Below are 24,220 nucleotides of genomic sequence, written 5' to 3' on the forward strand. Positions count from 1 at the left end.
GTGCTTCAATGGACTTTCAAATGCCTGCGTCTACATCCTGGCCTGAGGGCATTTTTCCAGAATGCTGAAGGCCACTTGCGAGCTCTGAGGGTTAGGCCAGAAATGTCACGGAGCTATTCATTCCCTCTCCCAGCCCACAACGGCCCTCAACCAGTGACTCTTGGGAGCTGGTCTATAAACTCTAGCTGCTTTGCTTTCAGATGTCATGATTCTGATGTGTGCTGTTTCACACCATTTCCCAACATTTCCCTTTACGGATTAAAATCTGCTGCCACCTGCAATAACTGATTTAATAACATTCTTTTTGTGGGCTGCCATTCCCCTCCTGTATGACAGCCACCCATCCACCTTTCCTTCTCATATTTCTTGTATTTCTCAATAAGTCACTTGCATTGGAATCATTGTCCCAGGATCTTCTTCTGGGAAAACTCAGATTAAGACATTTCCCCAGTAGAGGATAAGCTTCATAAAGACCCTTGTCTACTTTGTCCACTGTGTGACCCCAGTCCAGTTGAGTGAGGCACAAAGGGAGTGCTAATAAATATTTAGTGAATGAAGGACTTCATTGGTGGACTTCCCTCGCCAAGGTCGATGACTTGTTGTTCATTGACAATATTGCATTAGAACTCAATTAACCATTGCATATTGGAGTATTTTCTTACTAAGAACTTTCTGATGAGTTCTTCTGATGACATTGACATTTCCTGTGTAAACAAAAAACCACGTATTTGTGAATTTCAGATGTGCTGCCATGTTTCAATAATATTCTGATAGTGAGGGTGAACTTCCACAGAGGTTTCAGGTATTCCTACATTTTATTCAGGTGAAACCAGAGCCTTCACCAGGATGAGCTCAAGTTAAGGAAATGGGAGCTTCAATGGCAGCATGCAGGCAGTGACTGGGCGTGGGCATCAGATAGGCCTGAGTTTAAGTTCCAGCTCAGCACATTTCTAGCTTTGTGATACTGAGCAAATTACTTAACCACAGTTATGAATGAGGATAAAAAATATTTATCTCAGAGGGTTGTTGTAAGAATTAAAACCCAATAAAGTATGCAAAGTGCAATTGTGAGAATTGTGGGATTATGCATTGATTTTAAAGAATCTGTTGAAGTCACTTACTTATTTTACTGAAAAATGCCTTTAGATTTATTTCTGATTTTAGAAGGATATGCATAGCCTTTTTTCCTGGTTAAGTAAAAGCAGACCAAAGAAAATCAGTAGATTAATTATTCATAAGACTAACAAAGTCAATCTCTTAAAACAAACATTGTTACAACCTTAAGGGACCAAGTATAGTTCTCTACCACAAACTTTCTAAAATCTATAAATTCTTATAACAAATAAAAGGTTGTAAAGTCAGAAGTCCTTGGATCTATCAACACAAACTTTCAATATTTTATCATGTTTCCCTGTACTGAGCAGACTCTATAATGCCAAGGTGACAGGTAAGTGCAGCTTAAACTTAAATATTTTTTGATAACTGGTATGTAATTTTTTTGAAACTCTTTATTTTGAAATTGACTTAAAGGCCAATAACTAACCAGTACTTGACATTCTCAAAGTCAGTCAGTTCAGTTCAGTCGCTCAGTCGTGTCTGACTCTTTGCCACCCCATGAATTGCAGCACGCCAAGCCTCCCTGTCCATCACCAACTCCCGGAGTCTATCCAAACCCATGTTCATCGAGTCAGTGATGCCATCCAACCATCTCATCCTCTGTCGTCCCCCTCTCCTCCTGCCCCCAATCCTACCCAGCATTTAGGGTCTTTTCCAATGAGTCAACTCTTCACATCAGGTGGCCAAAGTATTGGAGTTTCAGCTTTAACATCAGACCTTCCAATGAACACCCAGGACTGATCTCCTTTAGGATGGATTGATTGGATCTCCTTGCAGTCCAAGGGACTCTCAAGAGTCTTCTCCAACACCACAGTTCAAAAGCATCAATTCTGCGGCGCTCAGCTTTCTTCACCGTCCAACTCTCACATCCATACATGACTACTGGAAAAACCATAGCCTTGACTAGACGGACTTTTGTTGGCAAAGTAATGTCTCTGCTTTTAAATATGCTATCTAGGTTGGCCATAGCCTTCCTTCCAAGGAGTAAGCGTCTTTTAATTTCATGGCTGCAATCACCATCAGCAGTGATTTTGGAGCCCAGAAAAATAAAGTCTGACACTGTTTCCACTGTTTCCCCAAAGTAGTTCAGTCAATATCTTCTTTATTTAAGACTTATCATTAAGATTCATGATATATAATTTTAATTAAAATTTTAATCAATACTGACTTAAATAATTCAGATTTTTTCATGTTTCTACAGTACTTGCTATTGACTGAATATGTATGGTCCCCCAAATTTTGTATGTTGAAACCTAGTCCCCAGTATGATGCTGTTAGAAGGAAGGGCCTTTGGATGGTAATTAGATTATGAGGGTGGAGCCTGCATAAATAGGATTAGTGCTCTTACAAAGACTATTTTTTTGAGATTTCAATAAATTCTTATAAGTGATCGTTTCAGAGCTTCTAGAGCTGTACTGTTCAATAAGGTAGCTATAAGCTAATATATATGTCTATTGAACATTTAAAATGTGGCTAGTCCAAATTGAGATATGCTTTAAGTGTAAAATGCATACTGGATTTTGAAGACTTAGTATGAAAAAAATAACACAAAATGTCTTCTTAATAAATTTAATATTAATTACATATTGTTGTTCAGTCGCTAAGTCTTGTCTGACTCGTTGCGATCCCATGGACTGCAGCACCCCAGGCTCCTCTGTCCTCCACTATCTTCCAGAGCTTGCTCAAATTCATGTCCATTGGGTCGGTGATTAATTACATACTATGATGATAATATTTTAGACATATTGGGTTAAATACAATATATCACTAAAATTAATTTTACCTGCTTCTTTTTACTTAGTTTTGAATATGTTTACTAGGAAAGTTAATATTACACATATGGCCTGCACTTTATTTCTATTGGCCTGTGCTATTTTACAGGATCTTGGAAGGATCTTTAGGAAAGTCTGGTTAGCTGACTGGCTCAGCCATATTTCTTACTGTCAGCAGGACTGATGGGCCACAACTTGAAAGAGGGTAGAGAAGGAGGAAAGGAAACACGGCCGTACTGAAGATTGTGGAAGACTGAAGAGCCCAGAGAAGCCAGTATCATCATTTTCATTGTTACCATCACTATTATGTAACCCAGGAGTCAATCACCCACCCTTCAAGCGTCACCTTTCTTTTGTATCAATCTACAGGCTGCCTTGGGCTTCCCTGGTGGCTCAGTGATAAAGAACTCGGGTTCGATCCCTGGATTGGGAAGACCCCCTGGAGGGGGGCCCAGCAACCCACTCCAGTATTCTTGCCTGGAGAATCCCATGGAGAGAGAAGCCTGGCAGGCTACAGTCCATGGGGTTGTAAAGAGTCAGACACGACTGAAGTGACTGAGCATGCATGCATGCATGCTCGCACAGGCTGCCTTAGCTTAGGTCTCTGTGGAACTGGAGTTTCTTCTTGGTGATATATTTCTTCTTGCCACTTCTAGCCCCTCCTCACTCGCCCCTCATCTCCTTTTCACCTTGAAGCTCCCCGACCTGATCCTTGATTGAATGCTTCTATGACAACAACACAGTTGGGGATGAAGAAGGAGTAGCTGCAAGAATATTCTCAACTGTGGAAAAGAATAGTGGACCACATGATAAAGGAGTCCTTGATGCTATCCTTGGAGTCAAGGACTTTATAAAGCACTTTTAAATCTGTTCCTTTAAAATCAGTGGATACTGTTCATAAGCTAATTAAGGCCTATTCTATTAATAAGCAAGTCCATATGGGTTTCCCTGGTGGCACAGTGGTAAAGAACCCACCTGTCAATGCAGGAGATGCAGGTTCGACCCCTGGGTCAGGAAGATCCCCTAGAGAGAAATAGCAACCCAATCCAGTATTCTTGCCTGGGAAATCCCATGGACGGAGAAGCCTGGTGGGCTACAGTCCATGGGGTCACAAAGAGTAGGACACGACTGAGCGACTTCACTTTCACTTTTCATTTCAAACAAACATTTAACACTTACTATGTGTCAGGGACTCATCATATCAAGAATTCAAAATATTCTTTAACTACAAAGAGAGAATATTCTCTAATTACAAATAGGGTAAGGTTGAAATTGTCCAAGAAAGACTTGGAAAATTTCAACCTTACCCTATTTGGCATTCAGTCATAAATTATGTATGGATACCTCTCTGACTGATATTTATTTGTGATTTAATCAGGTTAGTTTTACACTCTCAACCAAGTTCTACATTCCCAGAAGGTAGTTGAAAGACAGATCTCTCACAGTGCCAAAACAATGCTACGCACATAGTCAGTAGCCAGTACTAGATACTGCATTGCTAAACACTAAATGTTAAGTACCCAAAGGGACAAACCCAACTTTTGGCAAAATGGTGAAGTAGGTGATGGAAGCCTCTGTCTCCAGAGTCAGTATTTCTCTTTCTCTCCCCTATCCAGTCAGCACAGTCCCATTCCTGGGTAGTGCAGACACCCCATCTCTGTCTTTGTTTTATGTTTTCCTTTTATTTTTAGTTTCCAAACTACTATAACCTTTTCTTTCTCATGCACATCATGATGGGAATTTGGTGAGTACTGGGCATTTCTAGCATGTTCAAGTTAATCTGTAGCAATGACTTTATTTATTCATCAATCATATGATAAATATTTAATGAGCACTAACTGTGTATCAGACAATGGTCTTGGTGCTAGGGACATAGTGGTGACCAAAATAGAGATGAGATCCCCACTTATGAGAAACTTTCAGTTCAGGGACGATTTAGGAGGGCTCTTCTGTGGCTTCCTGGCATTTCAGAGGGCTTGGGTGCTTTTCTTGGTCACCAGAAGGCTGGGGAAGTATCTCTGAATGATTGACTCTCCCCATAACTGGGCAGATAGAATATTCTTCCTTTTATGCCTCTTTCCTTTTGACTAATGCTGCTCCTTTGCTCTTTAAGAGACAGATTTGCTAGTTTACCTTGCCCAGATGAAAAATGTAAAGGAGTTGCTTACCTTGTTAATCCAGTTGGATGTATTTAAGCTAGTACTGGCTGGTAGGCATTGCTAGTATTACCATAGGTGTTCACACATTAGAATAATTTTGGTCTTTTGAAATCTAGAAGATATATTTTTGAAATGCTTCTTTCTCTGAATTGCATTTATTTCAATTTTAGATTTCATCTCAACTGGAAAAATTGAGGATTTACATTCAGTTGCATCTGTATTGTGGCTATTCCCTCAGTAATGCAATGGATTTGGGAAAATACAGAAAATAAAATCTAATACAAACCCAACTCACTTTGCTTTTAAATATCTGTGCATGTGAACTTGCTGAACATCTCAAAAGTATTTTTAAAAAGTTTTAACTTTGGCCACATATTCTTTACTTCTATTTTCAACTCATGAATTATTGCCCAAGTTCAAATGAAGCCCTGTGGTTTGAATTAAATTGGCAAATCATAGACAGCTTGGCTTCAGCAATCTTACTGCTCCCCTCCTCCTCTTCCTGGCAGACTCTGGAGTGTTTAGAAGATATTTTTCTTTGCGTTAATTTTTCTGAGAGGAAATCCTTGTGAGACATCTAGTTGAACTTGGCTCTCCCTAGTTTCTTGTAGAGTTAGAAAAACAAAATTTGAGGTTACTAAGCAGGTTAATGGAAGAGAAACCTGTAGCTGTTTGCTTCAAAATGTTGCTAATGAGGCCAAAGTCTCCCTCTGTGGAGTCTCTCCATTTTGTGACCATAGACTGTGGCCACAGTGGACAGGACAAGATCAAGTGCATTGCTGTATCTGTGCCAGTCCCTGCCAACTGCAAGAAGAACATAATACAATGTGAGACCCTCTTGGTAGATGAGAGCCCCGGTATGATCCTGTAGGTAAAGCTTCTTGAATTTGAACAGGCACACATATCACCTGGGGATTGTCCTAAGATATAGACCCTAACTGAGTAGATCTGGGTAGGAGCCAGAAATTCTGTATTTCTAGCAAGTACCCAGATGATGCTGGTAGTTGGGCCATCCTTTGGTAGCATAGGGTTAGAATACTTTTCACATACTAAGTGAAATATACACTTACGAGCTTTTGCACAGAGATTCTCTACTGAAGAGTAAAAACCTAGAAATCTAAAGTAAGTCCCCAAAGGGTCTCAGAAATATCTATCTGTAATAGAGATGAACCAAGGTGGAAATTGGTTAACGACTGGCAATCATTACCACCTTGAATCTCCGTTGCTGTTTTTCGGTAAAGAGAGAGTAGGCCTACGGCTAGACATTATTAGAGCCATACAGTCTGAGCTTCCCTCAGAGTTCTGCTTTGCTCTGGCTCTGTGCACCTGTGCAAATTATTAAACCTCTGAGTATTTTTCCTAATATGTACACTGGAGCTAATAATGGCACGCTCCTTAACAGCTTGTGGGGATGAGATGGGATAACAAAACCAGGCTGTGCTCGAGCCCCTTCTCCTGGCCCTCTAGAGCTGACTGAAAGATGTTCAGGAATTCTGTGAGGCGTTTGGTAGCTTGAAATTGGCTGTGATGGGAGTATTTACATCAACGAACCTGGCAAATGCTAAATTGGGGGCCTTTTTTTTTTTGCACTGATTTACCAGCATACCTAAAGGACCTAAAACAGCTCAATAAATGTTAATTACTACTATCTTAGCTATCTTTTCTGAATTCCTCTAGCACTTGTTTGAAACACATCATTTAGCACTGGATATTCCATGCCAGCTTCCTTCTTAAAATATTCTGGAATTGAATTCTCAAGATTTAGAGTCTCTCAAAGGTGTGACCATATTCTGCCACATTCCATGATGAATCAGTGCCTTGTATTTCACCTCTCCAATGAAAACACTGAGCATACTTTTAGAATTTTTGGAGTCCATTGAGCCAACAGCTTTGATCCTCTCTACAGGGAACATCAGAATCCAAATCGAACAACCTCAAGGTAGATCCCAGGACATGAATGTCCCTCCCTAGGATGTCCAATGATAAGTATGTGTGAATCAGAACAGGTAGGAACACAATATATATAAGTTCTATAGATTTGTGGCCCCATCACAGGTTTTCACACATTTGTTTAAATAATTGTAGCTGGTAGATTAATTGGAAAATGAATTACTCTGTCATAATAAGTGAGGGGGGGGGATTTCCTTTGATGTGTTTGTGCTGACGGCATGAATTTGAATAAAAGGGACCTTAAGAATCAGCCTAGCCAGTCAATGTTAATGTCCTCAACTTTTCTCTCCTATGACTCTAAATGTCTAGCTCTTTCCCTAGCCTCTCCTTATTTCCTTCTGCTAGGCTATCATTAGTTCACCTCATCCTACATAAAAACTTTGTCTAGAGAAGCAGATTTGCACAACCATTGAAAGTGTGGACTCTGGAGCCTGATTGGTTAGGTTCAAACCCAAGTCTTACAACTTGACACTGTTTAAGCTAGGTCTTATTTTCCTAATCTGTGAAATCAGAATAATACCAGCAAGTTTCTCATAAAATTTTGCAATGAATTAAGTTCACTTAAATATGTCAAGCTCCGAGAGCAACGCTTTTCATAGTAATTCTCTTATTACAGTACATTTACTATTATTATTTCCATCAATCATTCCAACTCTTTTGCAGCTTTATCTTTTCCTCTCCTCAAAATTCTTCTTCTTAGCCTATATGTATGCTCACATCTTTCAATTCTTAAAAGCAAACTAACACAATGGAGAGTAAAACTATGATGTTTCTTATATATATATATATATATATATATATATACATATATATATATATATACACACACACATATATATACATACTTTAAATTAACTTTATTTATTTCTTTATCTATTTTTGGCTGTGCTGGGTCTTTGTTGCTGCGTGTGGGCTTTCTCTAGTTGCGTGTGTGGGTTTCTCACTGCAGTGACTTCTCTTGTTGCAGAACACGGGCTCTAGAGCACGTGGGTTTCAGTAGCTGTGGCTCGTGGGCTCTACAGCGCAGGCTCAGTAGCTGCGGTACACAGGCTTAGTTGTCCTGTAGCCTGTGAAATCTTCCTAGACCAGGCATTGAACCCATGTCCCCTGGATTGGCAGGCAGATTCTTAACCACTGGACCACCAGGGAAGTCCCACCTGTGATATTTCTTCAAACAGGTCTATTCTTCATTTCCTGATGTTCTTTTTGGAGGAAGAAAGTCTACAGTTGCTCTTTCCTTCCTGAGTACCCAAGATCTCCTTGGTTCTTCGCAATTTCAGCTCTACAGCTGCTGAGTACAGGCACTACTGTGCAGACACTCTGATAACACCTGTTCTTATAGACCTGTTAGGACCTACTTCACAAGTGACCACATTCAGGTTTCCAATGACTGAAGGAGCTGATTGGAAACGCCTGTTATGAAAAACATACAGGCTCAAATAATATTTTACTCAAATCTCAGGGCTATTACCACTTGAGCATCCAGCATTATTTTAGGGGTAGAGGTGGGGCCTTAGCAGTTAGCCTTGGCTGTGTGGTATAGAAGAAATAATGGTGAACTTTGGGATCACAGGATGTGGGCTCAAGTTCTCCTGCTCTACACGTGGCAGATGCTCTATCAATACTCATTTAACTGAAACGAATTATTTGCTCAGCAAGGTACTCAGGACTCTTGCCTTCTTATTTTTAAGCTAACACACCAGCTGTCCAAGTTGGGTCTGACTCTGACGGAGCCTGAACTGAGGTTGGTGTCTGGGCCTGTAACTCAGGCTTCTACGTGCTGGAATGAATAAACCTGAGGGCTTTGGAAGGACACTATCTCTGAAGGAGATTAAGGCAGGGGGATGAAGGGTTGATAAAGTTGGCCATAGGACTTAGATCCAGCCCTTGAGTAGAGAGATGGGGCTCAGATGGAATCCTCTCCTGCTTGAAGACGGTCTGGCATTTCTCAGGCATTTATATACCTTCTCTCTCTCTAACTCTGCCTCTGATCTCTTTTTCCTCTCAGGAGAACTTTAACCCTTGAATTCTTCCTGTCATGAAGCATAAACCAGATTAGAACAAAAAGCTATCTTAACCATAGTCTTTTTACAAACAGAACCAGAGAGCTGATAACTAAACCAATAATCATCAGAGAAAACATTTTTCTTTTATTTGTAGGAAGAAAAATAAGGAAGTTTGGATTACTGCCTGGCTGGTTGAGGCGACACTGTGGTGTATGAACACAGCATCAACAATCTGATGACATCAAGGGTTTGGGGGTTTCCTTTACATCCTGTCCAAAAGGATGTTTTCACATGAAGTTGTGCCATATAATGTTCAAAGGCTGTAGGTTATCAGTAATCCCTTTTTTGGTTTCACAATATTTTCAGGACACAATTTTTAAAAAATATATTATCTTCCTCCTGAAAATGATGTTAGGGTGAACAGACTTATATTAAGATTACAGAGCAGAAAATTAAATTTTTAGTCAGTCGTGTGTTTTATCTGATCTACATTATGTTGAACAGCTAGTTTGATGGTAGACTTTGGGTCCCTAATATGACCATCTTTTTGGTACCATGTAGACCCAACTTATATGGTTCTGAGTGAAATAATGCCTGAATCCTTCCTTGGCCTAATTTGTCCTATTTGTGAGAGGTTTGCTAAAGGAGTTATACATGCAGCAACAGATCAGCCTTTAGGCAAGTTTAGCTTGATGGAATAGTTCACCTATCATCAGGATTTAAGCTTCTGGAGCTTATATTCTGACACTTTCCCTCAGGGCAAGAAATTCTATTGAAATCCAAACTGAGAAATGAGGAGAAAAAAGAGAACTCAATTTGCACAATGAAATTTTTGGCAGGGCTAGGTTTAGGGAGACAAAACAGTGATTTTCAAGGGCTGAATCTGAATGAATCTCTGACTCTCCAGACAACAAGCTAAAGCTTTTCTTTATCCAGTTAAATAAACAACAGAAATTCTATGGGTTGGGAATATCATTGTTATTTTATTGTCATGTTCTCTTTGTTATAATTCAAGATACAAAGAGCACACTGGGAGAGGTTTTAGCTATTTTCTTGATAGATTGAGCTATGAGAGAAGTGATTTTCATTATTAGCCTACTAAAAATATTTGATGGAAACAAGAGGTGATTTTGGTGATCTCTGAATCCCCTTTTGGCAAGGGTAGGCTCCACAAGAGGTAATCAGCCTCTTTAAGTTCTGTTTACATAATTCTGTTTGCATGAGACACACTCTTGTGTATAAAATTCTATGCTTACCATGGACAAGCAGAGACCCAAATCAGAATTCTTAAGTTCTCTTACTTGGTGAAAAACCAAATAGTTGAGTTAGTGGAGATCATTCATTGAATCCTAATCAATAAGTGAGTATGGGGCACTAGTTGAGTGCTTGGGCTGACTCACTATGCCAATGTGATTTGTAAATTAGCTGCTATTCTATGACCAACTGCACCCTTAACCCCGTCGGTCATCAGAAATGAGAAATATATTCTCTTTTTAAAAGTCCAATTTTCTATGCATGGATAGATATAAATTAAGTCTACATTTTGTCTCTGAAGGTCCCTGCCCATCTTTCATCTTCTGAGTCCTGTTTTCATTTTTATTCACCTCTTCTGCTGGTTCATGAGTCTCACACTCTGACCTCCCCAGACCACTTTTCAGAACAAGTCCTGGGTGCTCCAAAGCCTTCCTTCCCCTTGGTCAGGTACACTTACCCTTCAAGGCCGGAGCCTGTGAATCAGGTGGCGATGGTTGGCTATTCCAAGACCCAGCTTGGTGGATACAATCATCCTCTCAAATAAGTTTCCTTCAGAGCATCACAGAGGTTTAGAGTAGGGAGGACTTTAAGGGCAAACATTGCAACACCCTGAGCAAGGAGAAAACCAAGACCACAGAGGTGAGTTGACCCAGGCCAGTGCTTTCTCCATCGCTCCCTGCAGCCTCCTGACCTGTGAGTGAAAGTCAACATTAATTTATTATCACAGGTGCCTTCTGGGGATGGTACCTTAGCTAAGGACCTGAGACTTTAAGAGCTGGGCAATATGAAGGGACAGCAATCATTTATTATACTTGAGAACAGTCTGTCTACCATCAGGTGTGAGTCAGCCCTAATAAGCCTGATTGCTATGCTTGCCCTACTACGTCTGACTAATCTCTGAAGGAGCCAACCCCAACCTTTTCCTCTCCCCCACCTTTCACCTCACTTTATGTTCATGATCCCCACTTGCTATCTTGCTCTCATGATTTCACTCACAATTTCCATGAATAATAATATGTTCATAATTAATAGACAATTTGTATTAAGAGTTTATGATGGAGCAGATGCTATGCTAGGTTCTTCATGAGTATTTTTTTTCTTTGAATTCTCACAAGAGCACCCTGAGATAGGTAGTACTAATAGCTCCATCTTCAGATAGGTATATTAAGGTTTGTAGGGGGTAAAGTCACTTGCCCGAGGTTCAAGGTCTAGAGTATAAACAGAGGTAGTCCAACTCCAGGCCCAAGCACCAAATCTTACAAGTAATAAATCAACAAAAATACTTTGAGCATTGACGATATGCAAAGCATTCAGCTGGACTCGACGAAGCATGGAGCTTCTAGTCTGATACAGTGTCTGCACGTTTACATAACACATGTGAGCCACACATTGTATGATGAGCATGACGGAACAATAAGTCAGTAATGGGCGAGGGTGAGAGTCTTAATCCTTTTTTTCTGGTGCCAGGGACCTCTGTGACAACTTGTGGCAACTATGGACTTTATTAGAATTTATGTATGTTTATAGAATCTATTAGGATAAATGATGAAGATAGCAAGTATACAATTGCAAAGGAAACCAATTATATAGCAATATAGTGAAAAAAGTTTTAAAATGTTTATATAAGCATCTGCTTTAACACATTACATCGCATGATTTAGTAGTAGCTTTGATAACTGTAGTAATTTTGAAGTAGGAGTGAACATAAACAGTATTATGAGATATCTACAAGATATATATGATATGAAAATATGTGTGATTTCTGTTGGTGACAGTCACATTGCATCTATTGCCATTGTGATTTGTGACAAATAAATGCTGCCTTCAGTTAGAGGTTAGTGGAAATAGTTTTCTATTCAGGTTGTAAGCAACTCCCTAATTCTATCTGTAAATACCTCAGGGAGTCTTGAACGCTAACTTGAGAACTTAAGAGGTTTAAAGGAAAGAACAATCACTTGTGGTTTGGAGACGCCAGGGAGCAGATATTCTATTTTTACAGCATTTTTACTTTTAATTGTAGTAAAAACTTATAAAGTTTACTATCTTAACCATTTTTATGTGTAGAGTTCAGTAGTGTTACGCATACTCACATTGCTATGTAACAAATCTCCAGGACTTTTTCGTCTTGCAGAACTTAAACTCTATATCCATTAAACATTAATTCCCACTTCCCCTGCCTCTCAGTTCTTGGCAACCACCGTTCTGCTTTCTTTTTCTATGAACTTAACTGCTTTAAGTACTTGCAATATTTGCCTTAATTCATTTAGTATAAGTTCCTCAAAGTTCACCATGTTGCAGCATGTGACAGGATGGAGCAGATATTGTTAAGACATTTTACAGTTTTCAGAGAGTACTGGTTTGCTAAGTGATGCATAATGAATTAACCTATGCTTCCATCGGCTCTTTAGTTTCTCAGTTCCATGCATGTTCCCTTACACAATACTAAAGAACTTAGAAAGTAGTCTCCAACCATAGGGTAATGGATAAAGTCTATTTTTGAAATAGGACATAAGACATGAAGATCACCACTTTGAGAACCAGTGACAATGGAGAAGTGCAGTGGGCACCGAGGGGCCAGAGTTATAACGGACATATGTGCAAACCGCTTCTCATTTCCACAGCTTACCCAATTCAATGTCTCAGTCCCAGACAGTGTATGGGTTGTGTATTTCCGCATGCTAGTTCTTCTTGCTGCTCTGTAATAAATAGACTTTCCCACTGCTCACTAAATAGACATATCCTTGAAATGTTATCATATCTAATGGGACTAAATTCCCACATCTTGGAGAGGTTATTTTGAAAGATTGCGCAGCCTTGTTTCTCTAAAGTTCCTTCATGAGAAAGCAATGATAAAACCACAACTTTGAATTTCATACAGTGAATCTGAACATATTTCATTAACTGTGTACAGAATGTTTAAAAACAAGAGCGAGGTTTCTGTTACATTTTGTAACAGCTTTTTACTTTTTGTACTAGGCTGGCAAGGGTAACCGATACAACTATAATGGGGAATTAAAATTCATTTCGCTGCACTTTTAACAGAAACCTCACTCTTCAAGTTAAACTAGGCTGTTTATAATTACTGACACATACTCTAATTCACTTTCTGTGTTCAGAGCTGTGGTTTTGCAATTGCTTTTTCAAGGAGAAACATTGATATTTTGGGACTACAAGCAACATATGGTATCAAGATGTGGTTTAATTTGCATTTCCCTCATGAGTAATGATGCCGAAAATCTTCTCAGTTGTATGTTGGCCATTTTGATGTTCTCTTTTGTGAAGTACCTGCTCACGATTCTTGCCCAATTTAAAGATTGTGTTGTCTGTCTTTTCCTTATTCATTTATAGAATTTTTGGAGAAGAGTATTTTCTAGATATAAATGCTTTGCCAGCTGTGTGTGTGTATGTGTGTGTGTGTGCATGCGCACATGTCAGCCTCAAGTTTTCTTTTTTTCATTTTCTCAATAGTGTCGTTCATTGAATGGAATATCTTAATTTGCTGCTGCTGCTAAGTCGCTTCAGTCGTGTCCGACTCTGTGCGACCCCATAGATGGCAGCCCACCAGGCTCCCCCATCCCTGGGATTCTCCAGGCAAGAACACTGGAGTGGGTTGCCATTTCCTTCTCCAACGCATGGGAGTGAAAAGTGAAAGTGAAGTCACTCAGTCGTGTCCGACTCTGAGCGACCCCATGGACTGCAGCCTACCAGGCTCCTCCGTCCATGGGATTTTCCAGGCAAGAGTACTGGAGTGGGCTGCCATTATCTTAATTTAATTAAACCTAATTTATCAATATTTTCTTGTGCCCTATTTAAGAAACTGTGGCCTACCCCCAAGGTCTTGAAGGTATTTCCTGTATTTTCTTCTAGAAGCTTTATTGTTTTAGCTTATACTTTTAAGTGGTGGTGATGGTGGTGGTGGTTTAGTCCCTAAGTTATGTCCGACCCTTGCCACCCTATGGACTCCAGCTCACCAGGCTCCTCTCTTCAAGAGATTTTCCAGGCAAGAATATGGTAGTGGGTTGCCATTTCCTTCTCCAGGGAACCTTCCCAACCCAGGGATTGAACCCGTGTGTCCTGCGATGCATCGGAAGGACTGATGCTGATGCTGAAGTGCCAATACTTTGGCCACCTGATGCGAAGAGCTGAATCATTAGAAAAGACCTTGATCTTGAGAAAGTTTGAAGGCAGGAGAACAGGGTGACAGAGGATGAGATGGTTGGATGGCATCACCGATGCAATGGACATGAACTTGGGCAAACTCTGGCAGATGGTGAGCAACAGGGAAGCCTGGCATGCATGCTGCAGTCCATGGGGTCGCAAAGAGTCAGACAGCACTGAGCACCTGCAATGCAGGTGGATTCTTTACTGCTGAGCCACCAGGGACTTTTAAGTATCTGATCCATTTGGAGTTAATTTTTATGTATGGTGTGAGAAAGGGTCAAGTTTCCTTTTTCCCATATGGATATCCATATGAGCCAGTACCATTTATTGAAAAGACCATCCTTCTGCTGAATTTCTGTAATGCCTTTGTCATAAATCAAGCGATTGGTCATATATATGTGGACCTAAACTCTATTCTATTCCATGGTCTATTGTTTATTCTTTACCAAGACCACACTTTCAAAATTAGTCTAGCTTTGATACTTGGTTTGTTCTTCCTCTTCAAGACTGCCTTAGTTATAATAAGTCCTTTGTATTTCCATTTAAGTTTTACAAATAGCTTTCAAATTTCCACCAATTAAAAAAAGCTGCTGAGATTTTTATTAGGAGTGCTTTGAATTTATAGATGAATTTGAAGAGTGCTGATAACAACAATCTTACATCTTTGAATTCCATGTTCATGATATATTCTTTCATTTATTTAGGTCCTCTTTTAATTTCCTCGGCAACTTTCTGTAGTTTTCAGTGTGAGCTCCTGGTCATCTTTCATTTGATTTATTCTACATAATTGATGCTTTTGGTGCTTTCAAAATTTTACTATCTAGTTGCTTGCTTCTTTTTAAAAGAGTTATTTCTCTGTTGAAATTCTTCAACTTTTCATCTATTTTGACTACCATTTCCTACATTTTCTTGAACATACTCAGTTCAGTTCAGTTCAGTCGCTCAGTCGTGTCCGACTCTTTGCGACCCCATGAATTGCAGCACGCCAGGCCTCTCTGTCCATCACCAACTCCTGGAGTCTACCCAAACCCATGTCCATCAAGTCAGTGATGCCATCCAACCATCTCATCCTCTGTCATCCCTTTCTCCTCCTGCTCCCAATCCTACCCAGCATTAGGGTCTTTTCCAATGAGTAATCATGGTTATTTTAAACTCCCTGTCAGTTAATGTTCCTAACTTGCCTATAAATCTTTTTCCATTCAATATATTTTTCATTTGGATTTCAGTAATTCAACCTTTTAAATTTTTTATTATATTTTTGTAGGCATTGTAATTTTTGGTTAAATGCCAGATGTCCCAAATGAAACATTACAGGGACTTTGGATGATATTTTCTTCCAAGGTTGTTTTCGTCTTGCAGGCAAATAATCAAGTCTTGTAAAAATTTAGTTTTATGCTTTTTGAACTGAACTGAATGCTTCTTGGGCTTATCTATTTCAACTTTTTATTTTGTCTTTATGGATTGGTTTTTATTCTTTTTAAAAAATTATTTAATTATTTTTGTTTGGCTGCACTGGGTCTTCATTGCTGTGCTCGGGCCATCTCTAGATGGGGCGAATAGGGGCTACTCTCTAGTTGCAGTGCATGGGCTTCTCAATGCGGTGGCCTCTCTTTGTCATAGAGCATGGGCTCTGTGACGTGCCGGCTTCTGTAGTTGTAGAGTGCAGGGCTCAGTACTTGCGACACATGGGCTTTAGTTGCCCTACGACATGTGGAATCTTCCCACACCAGGGATCCAACCCATGTCCCCTGCATTGGCAGGCAGATTCTTAACCACTGGACCACCAGTGAAGTCCAATTTTTATTCTTAAGGAATGGTTCTTACTCTTAGGGAATGACCCTTCTGAGGTTTCAGTTTAAAGCCTGGGATATTTACCAAGACACTTCCCCTTTTAGCAAGGCTTTAATTATGACCTTTGCCTCCCTGGTAGAAATCTCTGATCAGCTCTTTAGCTACCCAGGTGCTTCCTTCTCTTTCTCTCTCTCAGTCTCAGGTTGTGAAAACTCAGCTTAGGAATCCATAACTTCAGGGAAATGTGTATGTGGAATATTAGGTTCCCTCTCTCCTTTTTTCTAGGACTTCACTCTCCAGTAGCAAACTCTAAACTACTCCAAACTCTGACTTCTGCCTTTTCAACCCAGTCTGTTGTTTTCTATATCCCCATTTTTAAATCTGTAAATGTCTTCAGGAAAATAGTTCAGATAAAATGATGAAAATAGGTCAGGTAAACGTGGGCTTTCCTTCAAGTCTTCTCTGTGTTTGTTGTCTTCTGCTTTCAGACGATTGCTTTATGTACTTTGTCTCACATTTAAAGTTGCTTTTGAGGTCAGGGTTAGTATGATGCTAGTTATTCCACCATAGCTGTGTAATACAGAACTATTTTTTGTGAGTGTGAGAAAATTAAACAAAAATTGCCTCAAATCAATTTTTCATAAACTCATCCAAGATCTGAGGTTAGGGTGAATGCTAAGTCATTCAGTCATGTCTGATTCTTTTTGACCCCATGAACTGCAGCCTATAAGGCTCCTCTGTCCATGGAATTCTCCAGGCAAGAATACTGGAGTGGGTTGTCATTCCTTTCTTCAGGGATCTTCCTGACCCAGGGACCGAACCCGTGTCTCCTTTATTGGCAGGCATATTCTTTATCACTAAGCCAGAGAGTCGGTTAATTCAATGTCTTGATGACATCATGAAGAACTCAGATCGATGCTTTTTATCTTTCTACTCTACCATCCTCATATATCAGTATTGTCTTAAGCTACTTCTCTTGGTTCCCTGAGTCACATTCAAACACAAAATCCAATGGAAGGAAAAGAAAACTTTCCTCTTATATATCTCTTTTTATTAGCTAGTAATCTTTTCCCAGAAGCCCCCCCGGCAGACCTTATCTCATGAATTATTGAACATAACTAGATCCCCTGTTTCTGTTCCCAGCATAGAGAATGGGATTCCTCCCAAATCTGTATACAAGCCACAGACACCCCGGAAGAGATGTACAACTGAAATAAATTTAAACGCTGCCAACAAGAAAGGAGGTTACTGGGTAAACGACCACTGATGTCTCCTACACTTAATTTTGCTGAACCTCCTTTTCTTTATCTGCAACGTGGGGAGGATAATGGCATCTTAGTTATAGGTTGTTATAAGGAATAAATGCAATAATCCATGGATTATTTCTCCAAAAATTCCCCCAAGACCTGTTTTTAAAGTCTCTATCTCACAGACACACACTAATGGCAAATCCTGTCAAAAGTGTACAAAGTCAACTGGGTAAAATAGTTTCTCTCTTCCTTGATGTAATTTCTACAGTATTGATAATATCTCATGGCTATCATTTTATTGACTTGGTGCCATATTATACAATAGATACTGTACATATATTTTTTCTGATCTTACCAACAAAAATATAGTCATGCATGTTTTTGATTCATTTGCTCATTCAACTTGTATTTGATTGCCAGTAATCTCATTTAGCTTCTTTCCAGGTAGCACAGTGTAAAGAACCCACCTGTTAATGCAGGAGACACAGGTTCAATCCCTGGGTCAGGAAGATCCCCTAGAGAAGGAAATGGCAACCCACTCCAGTATTCTTGCCTGGGAAATCCCATGGACAGAGGAGCCTGGAAGGCTACATTTCATGGGGTTGCAGAGTCGGGCATGACTGAGCACACAACACACACACACACACACACACACACACACACACACACAATCTCATTTACAGACAGTGAAAATGAGGTTTAGAGAGGCTGAATAGTGTTCAAAGTGACACAATTAATAAGCGGCCAAATTAGATTTGTGCTTAGGTCTGTCTTACTCCACTCTTTGCAAATCCCTTATAACTTCCTTTCCTGAAAGCTTCCTGGTGTTCTGTTTCACCAAGTTTAATCTACTGAAAAGAGGAGTGGCTGGAGCTGTTGCAGCATGTCAACTCAACTCTAAGATTTGCAGGAGAGAACAGTCTGTTGTTAGTTGGTCCACACTGGTCACCAGCCTTCCCTGGAACGCTGGGTTAGTTCTCCTCTGCTCCAGCAGGTGGCAGGTTGGTATCATTCAGTGTTTCCCTTCTTCACTTGTGAGGAAGCAACTAAAGTGGTGAGAAAATTTTTCTTGGAAAACTATAGAAATCAAACTCATTACTTTTTAGTCCCAGTCTGTAGAAAGAGCAGCTAACACTTTTCATTGGCTCTCACGCATGAAGAGAGGGATGAAGTAAACTGCATTTGAATTAACCTTTTTACTTTCGAAAGGCGCTCTCATGTATTTTATACACATTCATCCCAGTTACAAATGTTAAGATGCTTAGGATAGATAACTGTCAGCTACAGTTCTCAATTCTATGCTTTTATTTGCTTAATTGCCACGAGCTTCCTAAAGCAGAGGGTATAAGTTACTTATCTTTGGGAACGCAACATCAGGCAAAGTGCTGGGTGTTTGTAGAGTACATCAGTGAATGACTTGGAGGAAGATGATCTGGGTTTGAGCTTTGACTTGGTCATTGCCTATTCGAGAGGCTCTTAGCAAGTCCTTGCTTTCTGAGTTTCAGTTTCCTCTTTGGTAACACACTGATGATAATGATGATGGTGATGATGATAATTCCTAAGGTTTTGCTGTGAGAATAAAAAGTATATGAAAAAGACTTCTTAAGTGTCTGTCAGAGACAGTTATTATTTTTAGGTGACCAGACCAACGTTGCAAAATATATGAGGGTTGATACTTTCTCATAGGGATTAGAATATAAAGTGCTTGGAGCTGGAATTTAGGCAGATGGCACTGGGAACATTTCACCTCTGCTTGCCATTTCCTGCCTGCAGCTCAAGTATTCATCTTCAGCATCTAACATGGAGACTCACTGAAGTGATCTCCTTATTGTCTGTCCTGGCTCCAACTCTATCTTCTTCAACTCAGGTTTCTAAAGGTGTTATTCAAGGAGGTCCTCCCATAACCTAGCTTCAGTCTGCTGTCTCCTGTGACCACAGATCCCACCCACTCATGTCCATGCACACAGCATCTGCAGTAGGCTGACTCCGGGAACCCCAACATACCTTGTGCCTGTTCACTTCTCTGCCTGTGTGTGCCCTCACTCCCTTTTCTTCTCTCCCCATCCCTCTCCAACCACACTCACTCTCCACGAATCTCTCTTCCAAGAAGGCTTTCTCTAGCCACATTGATTTCCCCTCTTAGAACTCCCACTGCTCTTATGAGGCAGTACAGACCACAGAATATGTAAAGACAACATGGTCTTCGGATGTATTCATTCTGGAATCACATCCTGACAAGTTATTTAAACTTTGTATGCCTCAGTTGCCTTATTCTTTTTTTTTTTTGAATGGAAAATAGTATTTAATATGTAGCTTTCAGAATATAGAAACATCTCAGAGAAATTGTGACACCAGTGTATGTATATATGAGGTGAAGTGAAGTTGCTCCGTCATGTCCGACTCTTTGCAACCCCATTGACTGTAGCCTACCAGGCTCCCCCATCCATGGGATTTTCCAGGCAAGAATACTGGAGTGGGTTGCCATTTCCTTCTCCAAGTTGCCTTATTCTTAAAATGAGAATAGTAACAGTCCATAAAGCTGTTTTGAAGATTTAACAAGATAATGTATATAAAGTGTTCAGCACAATACTTGGAAGAGAGTAAGCACTCCATACACAGTGGTTATTATGATTGTCATTATTATCACTAGTTTACTTGATATTTCTTTACTGCTTTTTTTGGACTATGTCTCCTCCTCCACCTAGGAATACAGTCAGCTTCTTGTATTTAGGGACCATATTTTATGTTTCTCTGTGGCCCTTGTATTGCCTCGTGCTTTCTCTGAACAAGAGAAGTATGCCACAACTTTTTTCGCTCAATCAGTCTTACTTCATATTAAGAAGTAAAAGTGATCCTCAAGTTAACTTTTAGCAAAGCCACATAGAGACTGGTTGAAGATGCCATTGCTGCATGCCAAAAATCTCTAGAGTTTTCACATTATAATAATAATAGAATAAATTATAATATACATTTATTATAATAATGAAATAAATTATAATATTATTATTATTTCTGACTAGACACTGGCCATTCAAAATTCACACAGAGTAGTCTGTATGACTGAAACACATATTTTATTTGAGTCAAAAGATTATTTTCTACAGAATTTCACATTATCTGTAGGATAGGGAAGAAATGAAGAAAGGAGAAAAATGTGACAAGTGGAAGCTCAGCTGGTAAAGAATCCGTCTGCAATGTGGGAGACCTGAGTTCGATCCCTGGGTTGCGAAGATCCCCTGGAGGAGGGTGTGGCAACTCACTCCAGTATTGGGTTTCCCTGGTAGTTCAGCTGATAAAAAATTTGCTTGCAATGCAGGAGACCCCGGTTCGAATCCTGGGTTGGGAAGATCCCCTGGGGAAGGGATAGGCTACTCACTCCAGTATTCTCTGGCTTCCCTGGTGGCTCAGATAGTAAAGAATCCACCTGCAATGCAGGAGACCTGGGTTCGATCCCTGGGTCAGGAAGATCCCCTGGAGGAGGGCATGGCAACCCACTCCAGTGTTCTTGCCTGGAGAATCCCCATGGACAGAAGAGTCTGGCAGGTTACAGTCCATGGGGCTGAAAAGAGTCGGACACGACTAAGCACACAGCAAAATGATACTGACGAAGAATAGGATATTTGCACAGTTTACCAAGAGAGCATCATGAGACTGAGTTGGATGTCTTCTTTCCCCACACCAGCTCTGAGGTGTTGTGACATGAGTGATGAATACGGCCTAGGTCCAGGATACGGCTGCTTTTCTCCTCTAGTTTTCATGATTCTCCAAAGCAGCACTAAACTGTTTTCTCTTTCTCTGCCCAGAGTGGATGTGGTTGCAAAGCTCCTCTCAGTCCCAAATAGAGATGACTGTACCTGGGGTCCCAGGAGACTCAGCTCTATTTCTCAAGCCTGTGGTATCTGTGCTGGGAAACCCTAGGGTGAAATGTCACTTCTCTAGAGAGTTAGGAATCTTTCTCCACAACCAAGTAGCCTGATCTCACACCGGATCTGAGCCTTACCCTGGGGTCCCTCTGCTGGTTGTGAGAAACAAGAGCAGAAAGCAGTTCTTTGAACTAAGAAATTCTGGATTTTGTCTTTGAATGTAATACATAGACAAGAATGTTCCTGTTTGGTGGCAATTGTCCTTGAGTTAAGATATAAAATAGGGAGAAAAAACTAAGCTAGCAACAGCAACACAAGTTTCCCTCCACAAAGAGGATTAATGATTAGATTCAGGTCTCAATCCAAAAATAAAAATTAATTTACTACAGAGCACTGAAAAATATCTCCTTTGAGGAATACCTGTGGTGCGCAACTGTAGTTTGTTTTCAGTGCCTGGCAAGGTTAGAAATCAGTGGAGATTGCTCAGTCTGTGTAGGTAAGCCCACTGGAAGGCCTGCTCCTCACCTACAAGCACTTTGCCCTTCCCCCAGCTTGCCCAGTCTAGTCCAATCCATGAGTCTGATTACCAAAGTACCAGGTGAGAGGTACCATAGAAATATCAAAGTGAAGGGATAGGACCAGACACTTGAGCGTGCTCAGTAGATGGAACATCCTGATTATGGACTGGGCTTTGTGGCCCGCTGTCCTGGGATTTTGTTGACTGCCCTGACTTCCTACAGAGAGTTAGGGCTTGGCCTCTGCTGCTTTGTTGCTGTGGCTGGTTCTTTTGCTCTGTCAGAGGGACCACAAGAAAGCATGGGCTCAGGTGCATACCCAGAAAAGATCGCTGAAAGGCTTCTTATAAACAAAGGAGCAAGGCCTGGTGTCTATCACCCAAAGGACCAGAAGGAGAGAAATCAAAACCAACCACACAGGTAACCTCATATCTTCTCTTGTTTCATTTTCTGATCAAGTGAAATGAAATCCATACACAATATAAAGTCAGTAGAAATACATACCATGCCGGAGTAGAAGGAGATGAAGAGGTTGAAAAATGTAAGGGACGCCGTTGGGAAACAGATGGCACCAGGTAGGAAATGCTGACCAAAGAACAAAAATAGAATTAGCAAGGCAACCACTAGAAGGACTCCTTTGCAGATGGGAACTGGCTGCTGCTGTGGCTGCTAAGTCGCTTCAGTCGTGTCCAACTGTGCAACCCCATAGATGGCAGCCCACCAGGCTCCTCTGTCCCTGGGATTCTCCAGGCAAGAACACTGGAGTGGGTTGTCATTTCCTTCTCCAACGCACGAAAGTGAAAAGTGAAAGTGAAGTCGCTCAGTCGTGTCCGACACTTAGCTACCCCATGGACTGCAGCCTACCAGGCTCCTCTGTCCATGGGATTTTCCCGGCAAGGGTACTGGAGTGGGATAGGAACTGGGCAGTGCTCTAAAGGGGCCTTGACCAGCCCAGAGATGCAACACACCAAGAAGCCAGCAGGAGGCAGAGGTGCTCTATGTCTCAGAGCTCAGGCTGGCTCTACAGTTGGGCACCTTTAACCCCAAGACCTACAAATCCTGCTGAAACTCCCCTGGAGTTCAAACTTCTCTCCAGGAAGAGCAGCACCGTGAAAACAGGAGACGGCTGATCTCAGGCGTTTTACCGTAAAGGTTGGCTTTGACTTCAAGAAATTTGCTGATTTTATATCTTTTTGCATTTGCTCTCTTCTCACCCCACTTGCTTCCAACAAGAACCTCTCTGTTGCTTTGGGATAAAGGGCAGTCAGCTCTTTCAAAGCGAAGCCTATGGATACTCTGAAGCAAGGACTCTAGTCTAGTTTGTCCCCTAATTTGTCCCTCTTGCTCCTCCCTCTCCCTTTTGGTAACCATGTTTGTTTTCTATGTCTGTGAGTCTATTCCTGCTTATTTGTATATTTTTGAGATTGCACATATATATTTTTAGATATCATATAGTACATATATACATATATATGAAAGTGAAAGTCGCTCAGTCGTGTCTGACTCTTTGTGATCCCATAGACTATAGCCCACCAGGCTCCTTTGTCCATGGAATTCTCCAGGCAAGAATACTGGAATGGGTGCCATTCCCTTCTCCAGGGGATCTTCCCAACCCAGGGATGGAACCCAGGTCTCCCACATTGCAGGAGGATTCTTTACCGTTTGAACCAGGGTAGGGCATGTATACACACATACATACATACATATGTGCGTGTGCTTGCGTGCCAAGTCGCTTAGTCATGTGTGACTCTTTGTGACCCTGTAGGCTGTAGCCTGCCAGGTTTTTGTCCACAGGATTCTCCAGGCAAGAATCTAGAGTGAGTTGCCATGCCCTCCTCCAGGAGCTCTTCTTGATCCAGGGATCTAACCTGTGTCTCTTATGTCTCCTGCATTGACAGGCAAGTTCTTTACCACTAGTGCCACCTAGGATCCCAATGCACATATGTCTGAATCACTTTGCTTTACACCAGAAACTAACATTTTAAATCAACTATATGTCCATAAAGAAAAAAAAAAGCAGTGGACAGGAGGATTGAGGAAACAAGTCAATACAATGGGGTAATGACAGCTAGGGAGCCAGGTTTCTCACTAACAGAAGGGAATATGAATATATAGAGAAAGCTGGAAAAAGCCATGTGGTGTAGGATTAGGACTGGAAGTTTCCTTGGTGGCTCAAAGAGTCCACCTGCAATGTGGGAGACCTGGGTTCAATCCCTGCGTTGGGAAGATCCCCTGAAGAGGGAAATGGCTACCTACTCCAGTATTCTTGCCTGGAGAGTTCCATGGACAGAGGAGCCTGGTGGGCTATAGTCCATGGGATCAAAAAGAGTTGGACACGATTGAGTGACTAACACTTTCACTTTAGAGTTCTCAGTATGGGGAG

General features: G+C 40.9%; 1 protein-coding gene across 7 annotated transcripts in view; it reads right to left on the reverse strand.

The window, feature by feature from the left end:
* The window catches only part of ANKRD55 (ankyrin repeat domain 55), a 250,275-nt gene that overhangs the window by 112,489 nt on the left and 113,566 nt on the right, over positions 1-24,220 (reverse strand). Inside the window, exons 3-5 of one of the 7 annotated variants that reach the window (XR_014061486.1) lie at positions 22,342-22,422; positions 10,715-10,866; positions 9,131-9,402 (exon numbers count right to left, since the gene is read on the reverse strand). The exons of 4 other annotated variants lie outside the window; for them this stretch is intronic. The gene's annotated coding sequence lies outside the window, so the exon portion shown is untranslated. Of the gene's footprint in view, positions 1-9,130; positions 9,403-10,714; positions 10,949-22,341; positions 22,423-24,220 lie in introns of those variants that run through there. 2 more of the 7 variants (XM_081517902.1, XM_081517906.1) reach the window with 2 other exon arrangements.

The sequence above is a fragment of the Giraffa tippelskirchi genome, chromosome 8 (assembly GCF_054371585.1).
Source record: "Giraffa tippelskirchi isolate mGirTip1 chromosome 8, T2T-mGirTip1v1.2.pri, whole genome shotgun sequence".
Lineage (NCBI taxonomy): Eukaryota > Metazoa > Chordata > Mammalia > Artiodactyla > Giraffidae > Giraffa > Giraffa tippelskirchi.